At 49.6% G+C, this 6499-nt stretch overlaps 1 protein-coding gene across 1 annotated transcript in view; it reads left to right on the top strand.

Moving 5' to 3' along the window:
• Positions 1-2479: 2479 nt before the first annotated feature.
• The window catches only part of Kcnj6 (potassium voltage-gated channel subfamily J member 6), a 233405-nt gene continuing 229385 nt past the window's right edge, over positions 2480-6499 (top strand). Inside the window, exon 1 of the mRNA XM_021209484.2 lies at positions 2480-2982. The gene's annotated coding sequence lies outside the window, so the exon portion shown is untranslated. The remainder of the gene's footprint in view (positions 2983-6499) is intronic.

Genomic DNA, 6499 nt, shown 5'->3' with positions numbered 1-6499 from the left:
CTCATCTATCACCCCTGACTATTAGGAGTTAAGTTTGGACGTTGATTTAACCTGTAGGGGAGTTGTCAGGAGCAGAAGAACTGTGTTTCCATGGGAACCCGAGGTTTTAAGTCAGTAACAAGTCCTGACCAAGCAGCCAGAAACCCCCTGCATGCAGTTCAGGGCAAGGCTGGTCTGCATATGCAGCAGGAAGACAGACTGAGCTGTACATTGACCCAGTCAGTGGTAAGGAAAGGGATAGGCCCAAACAAATGGTGCCCCGCAGAGATCATTCATTCCATCGATTTTACTGGCTAATAGGCCTCTATTAAGAATTGATATATGGAGGGATCAGACTCATCCGTATAATTAATTAATCCTAAAAGCCAGGGCCAATGTCAGCTTCGGAGCACAGCTCTACCCCTAGGAGGAAATCTTCCTGGTCCCTTGCCTGGTCTGCAGCTGACACTGTGGGACAGGCATGTGACATTACAGACATGCAGGTGCAGTGTGCTTCAGGAGTTTGAGTACAGCTGCCCTGACTTCCCAGCGCTGGTGGTGATTCTTCAATTAGACTCAAGTAGATCTCACTGTCCGAGCTCCAGGGAATGGATGAATTCAGATGGCCTCACAGAACCCCATGCCAATTAAATGTGACCCGTCCCATTCAAAGCACAGTTGTGTACTAGTCTTGAAGCTCAGTAGACCACACACAACCCTAGCTGCAGTTTCATGCTGGGGGGGGGAGTCTGGGGGGTTAGTGGAGATAGAACGTATCTCCACTGTCTAATTTCATCAAGTGCCCTGTGAGAAAGACACTTTGGAAATTCTGATGGAAATATATACTAGCCATGCCCACAGCAGCTTTGTGGATTAAATAAAGTGCTCTTTACACAGCAGTGCTGAGAACTGATCTAATGTTCCATGGCTAACACCCCTAGGCCCCTAGGGCATTGTTCTGCCAGGGCCTTGCTTTGTCTTCATTTCTGACACAATTGCTAAGCCCAGCAGACCTTATGTAGCATAAGATCACATGTTGTGCATAGTAATGCCTCTGAATGCCACACAAAAGCTGAGGCACAAGCAACCGAGATTACAGTCCCTCGGGGAAAATCATCAACAAATACAAACTCGTAGCATGTGTGGGTAAGAAGGACCCAGCTGTTGATGCAAACTGAGGTTAACACCTTTCTGTAGCAAAGTTGTCTCAGAAAGCACACAGTCTTCTGAGAGGCATTCAAAGATACAAACAGGGGCTGAAGAGATGACTTAGTGCTTACTGCGTTGCTCCTACAGAGGACCCAGATTCTACTCCAGCACTCACATTACCCAGCTTACAATTTCCTGTAACTCAAGCTTTGAGTAATATGATGCTTTCTTCTATACTCTGTGGGTATACACACATACACACACGCATGAACATGCATGCACACCTATTTTTAGAGCACACGTTTAGAATAAAATATCATTCACTGCTAAGAGCAGATCTTGATGAATCCCTTCATCAGAAAGGGTCACCTTCTTGAGTTGTGAAGTAAACAGAATAGCCTGTGGTTAATAGGGCCACTGTAGAAGTATTAGCCAATGGTGTCAATTACTTTTACAGAGCCTTTCGAAGCTATTTCGCCTTGGGTTAAAAACCGCATAAACAGGTCTGTACTTGGGTGGAAGCTAGATGCGAGAAGGCTTTGGAAATGAGCTACTGCTTGCAAAATGACTATAAAAGAAAGTCAGGTTGTAACGGGGATTACTGTGGGATGCCCCCCTGAAAGAACCATGCAAAAGCAGGTTAAATGCAAACTAGGTGGCTGTCCGAGGGGTGTGTGTGTTTACAGGCAATTGAGATTATATTCGGAAAGCTCACCTGCTCAAAAAAGCTTAACCAAAGTAGGGGTGGGGGCAGCAGCTGGCACTAGGTCCCTGGAGTGGTGGATAGCTTAGACAAAGCACAGACTTGCTCTCAGATCTGTGCGAGCAAAGTCTTGGGCTGCAGCCCCCCACTCCATCCCTCATCCCCACCCTCAAGCCCATCTTGCTGGCTAAGGCCCCTCTGGGCTGTGCTGGCCACATGTGATCCGCAGAGGGATTTCAGGCCAAGGGATGGCAGTGAAGAAACCCCACTCTTCGATTTTCGTCAAAACTAAAAGAGAAGCTACAACAAGTAGGCATAAACTGATCCTCAAGTTTAGGACTTAAGAGACATGAGGGAATGGAGGGTCCCTGTGCATCTAAGACCCAAAGACTCCTCACGCCCCACACAACAGAAACCCCTATTTCTCTGTGGCGCTCCCCTGTTTCAGCGCCCCAGACCACTGCAGGTTAAAAAGAACAAGAGGCTGGGCGAAGGGTGGGCGGCTAGGGTCCGGCTCCATCTCTTCCGCCTCTCCGCGAAGCTGATCACTGTGTCGCCTTGGTTCTCCAGCGCGCGGCGCTGCGCCCGCTTTTATCCAGAGACGCGTCGCTTCGTGCGCTGACAGCGCGACTCAGCCCGTGGGGCTGGAACCGAGTAGCATTGAATCTGCGGCTTTCATGACGTCTCCCTGCGAGGTCTATCTCTTTGCTCCTAAACGAGGATTTATTCCCTCTCCCTCTCACGGCTGTCCCTCAGTTTCCTCGCAGCCGGACTTCCTCCTCCGTCCCTGCCCACACGCGCACTCCTCTGCCCCGCGGTGGCCCCAGCGCCCAGCCCTCCAGCCAGAGGGAGCCAGTCACCAGACGGCAGCACCTGGCTGGAGAGGTTGGGCGGGCCGAGGGTGGGGATCCGCGGGAACCGGCGAGCTGGAGCTGGAGCAGGAGCTGGACCCAACCGCTAGCAGCAGAATGGAGTCTCCCGAAAGCCTGCCGGGGCTGATGTGAAATTAGACCATCTGCTTCCAGTTGGTCTGTTTCCTCCTCTTCTTGTATTTTCTTCCCTCGCCATCCACCGTGGAGTGAATTATTGAATCTTGCTCCGTTCCAAGAGAGGCGATCAGGATGGAGTGAACCTACCCTGTCCACCACAAGGTAAGCAGTACGTTTGAGTTGCTGAAGGCGAGGAGCCTGGCATGGAACCCAGACAGATGTTCTGTGTCCTAGGATCCCTGAGCCTTCGGGTCCTGGATCCCAGGTCCCCAGCCCCACTGTGGCTGCTTGCATTCCCTACTCAGCGGAGACATGATGCTGAAGTCCACCAGAGGCAGGAAAAGCTGCCTTTGGTTACATAACCAAAAGGAAATGTGTCTCATAGGGTTTTCATTAGCAGCTTAAAAACTCGCCTGGGTGGGTGGCGGGAGGAGGGGTCTGCCTGCCCTGGGCGCGAGAGAGTGGGTCAGTTACTGTGGACCTTGCTCCAGCACCTCTAGTGAAGATCAAACATACAGATGATCCCGCAGGCAGGGGCGGCTGGCGGGGTGGACAGGGAGAGTTAGGGAAAGCCCATTGTCTTGGTGGAAAGCGGTAGCCTTGCTCTGTTTGGGCATAAGGAGGAGAGGATGCGAAGGAGGAAAAGTGAGCGGAAGGGCGCAATGGACCATGAGACCGGGGAGGACTTCTCATAGTCTTCATCAGTAAACCCGAGATGTGCTGTGCTGATGGAAGACAAGGACTAAGATGTTCCCACAAGTAAACTAACTGGAAGCAGGGAACCCAGGGTGACACAAAGTGTTGATGGCATTTAGGGGCTAGGTGAGTCTGCTGACTTAGCTTCCCTCCTGGGAATGTGTTCATTTGCATCAAGACTTTAAGCTTGGGTTAGTTTTTAACTGAAACGGTGTTCTTATTCCCCAAGCCCAATAAGCCCTGGGTGGATCCACAGGTATATATACAAGGTTCAATATGGAGAGAATATAAGGGAGGGGGGACAGATCTACATAGAAAAGGTCACAGAAACAATCTGATCTTAGTGGAAAGGGAATAACAGAATTTTCCAAACAATCCCTTCTTCACCTCCACCTCCCCCCAAAGGGGAGGACTGAGAGGGGGGAACCTTCCAGCGTCTGGGAGTTGGCAATTCATTATAGCTTCAGTGTGTTCCCAACTGCTTTCTCCAAAGTCTCCGGGTCCTGGGGAGTTCTCAGGTACCGAGCGCTACGCACTTCCGCTCAAGCACTAATGCCCTGGCTTACCTTTCTTTTGCTGAAAGATATGAAGAAGGACAATGTCCGAGAAAGTGGACTCGCTACAATCAGGGCTGAGCTAACTAAGCTTCGCCCATTTTGCCTGGAGAAGGAAGGCGCTGAGTCTCCATGGCGACCCAGGTGGGAGGAGGCATAGCAGCTCCAGTGACAGGAAAAACAGTTGGACAAAACTTTCTTGGCTCTAGGCAAAGATATGCCCACCGTGTGCCCTAAGGGTATCCTAGGGTATCAGCTGGGTCCAGCTCCCTAAGAGTGATCCACGAGAGGGCACTTAGACCCGGCCAGGCTCTCCTCCAATATGGCAAAGTTTCTCTCGTCCATAGATGCCATTCTGAGCAGGTTCCGGTTTCAGCACCAAGGCCAGAGCAAGGAGCAGAGGGTTCATGTACCTGTTAGGATGGCTGCCCCTAGGAAGCTCTAGATCTTGTGGTCTTGGGAAGGCAATCTCTCTATATAAAATGCCCTGTTCGTGCTGAATTCGGGTGTCAGATTATCCATGGAATTATGTGGCACACAGGAGTTAGCAAATCAACCATTTCATGCATGATGGTGCATCAGAGTAACTGCTCAAAATAAACACTGAAACTACAAAAGACCAGAACATAGAAAATATCCCCCCTAGGGGAAAGGAAACATGCGCGTGCGCGCGCGCGCGCGCGCGCGCGCGCGCACACACACACACACACACACACACACACACACACACGTGTGCTCGGGTGAGATCAGATCCTGAGGAAAACAGTTGAATTTGAACCAAGTATCTGACTCACAGAAAATGTCCACGGGCTCCTGCCTCTCTCACACCCTTCTGTAACTTTCTTTTGTACGTAGATTTTGGGAAAGTGCCATGATAGCATCCTGACCAGTAGGAGACCAGCCAACCAACTCCTGCCTAGGGTCCCAAGATCCAAGAGGGTAGAGAAACAGTTTGCCCTTCATCCGGACTTGGCTGGGTCCTCAGCACTGTGAGGAGCAAGAGTTAGGGAGGCAGAAGCTGGCAGTGAGCTCCTCTAGTCGGCTTATGAGCAAGGTAACTGGTTTCCACAATTGCAGACACAGTAAGGGGTAAGGAATCCTTCCTAGTAATATAAACACAGGAGAACCTGTGCTGTGGGAGTCTTAGTGTTCAAGTTCATCTGGACGTTGATTCAGGTGAGTACAAGGATCCACTCCATCTTACCTTGCTAGACAGTTGTTTGCTTAGCTTTTTTTCCTTCAGAGGCCATGGCCCCCGCCAGTTTAGGCTGATTAAAAACAGTGCCAGCTACTGCATGTCAAGTAAAAAGCCTTGAGAGGTGGCATCCAGATGCAGTGGGTGCAGGTTTCAATTAGTACCAAATCACCAAGGTTCAGGGAGTAGAAATGTCAGCAGCACTTCTAAGGAAATCCTCTCTTGAGGACACATCCGTGTGTGAGATCTTAAGTTGGTACTGACTTGTAACGTTGTATACAACTGGGTTTTCCAACACAGTGGACATGTTGATGTTTCCTAAAGAGCATGCATGCAGAGTGTTTGGGATGTGGTTAAAGCAATACGTATATAGCTGTTAGATTTTTAACTCATCTCTAGCTGGTGAAGGTAGAGCTGTGTGTTCTGAACATGGGGAAGGGGGGTGAGGGATTATACTGGCTTTTGAATTTCGAATCCTGATGGCTGTTGACAAGTTTGTCCATGTTTTAATTTACACGGCTTGCTGTCTGAAATAGAAGTGATGTGTAGAATATTTTGGGACTTAAACAAGCTGTACTCTGGCTTTGATCCATCTGCTGTTACCAACAGAAGGAAAGTGGAGATTAGAGGCACGCAGCAGCAGAGGCTGTTGGATAAAGTGGCCTGTCTGTGGGATTTAAAGTTCAGATTCTCTCTCAAACTTTACAAGAGACGGCTACCTGGAAAGCAAGGATAGGAAACTGCTCTAGCTTTAGTTCCAGTGGGTTCTGTGTGATAATCAGTTGATTTCTCACCCGATAGCCTTTAGTCACAGCGGATTCCATGCTCATAGATTTGGTCCTAGTTTTCCAAACTACGACTTGCTTCCTTCCTGGTGGTTTATCGCTGAGTAAAGTGCCATTGTGTCTTTCTGGAGTCTACAGCACACTTCAGATCAAGCGGTTTACCCATTGTACCCAAGACAGGTTAAGGAGAGCAACTCCATAAGATCTGTCCCTGCATGCAGTTCTGATTCTCATTTTTCAAAAATTACACGGATGCCTTAGTTTCGCATCTCTGAAACATCAGCAGGTAGCACATTTGTGCCTATGACCCGGGTCTTTACTGTGTCTGTAGGACTCTTATAGATGGCTTCCTCTGAGCTAAGCAAATGTTTTTGTTCTCTCCCTCTCCCTCTCTCCCTCTCTCTCTCTCCCTCTCTCCCTCTTTCTCTCTCTCCCTCTCTCCCTCTCTC

Source organism: Mus pahari, chromosome 12, assembly GCF_900095145.1.
Source record: "Mus pahari chromosome 12, PAHARI_EIJ_v1.1, whole genome shotgun sequence".
In the NCBI taxonomy this organism is placed as follows: Eukaryota; Metazoa; Chordata; class Mammalia; order Rodentia; family Muridae; genus Mus; species Mus pahari.
Note: the sequence above shows the minus strand (reverse complement) of the source record. Positions and strands in the feature narration are given on the sequence as shown.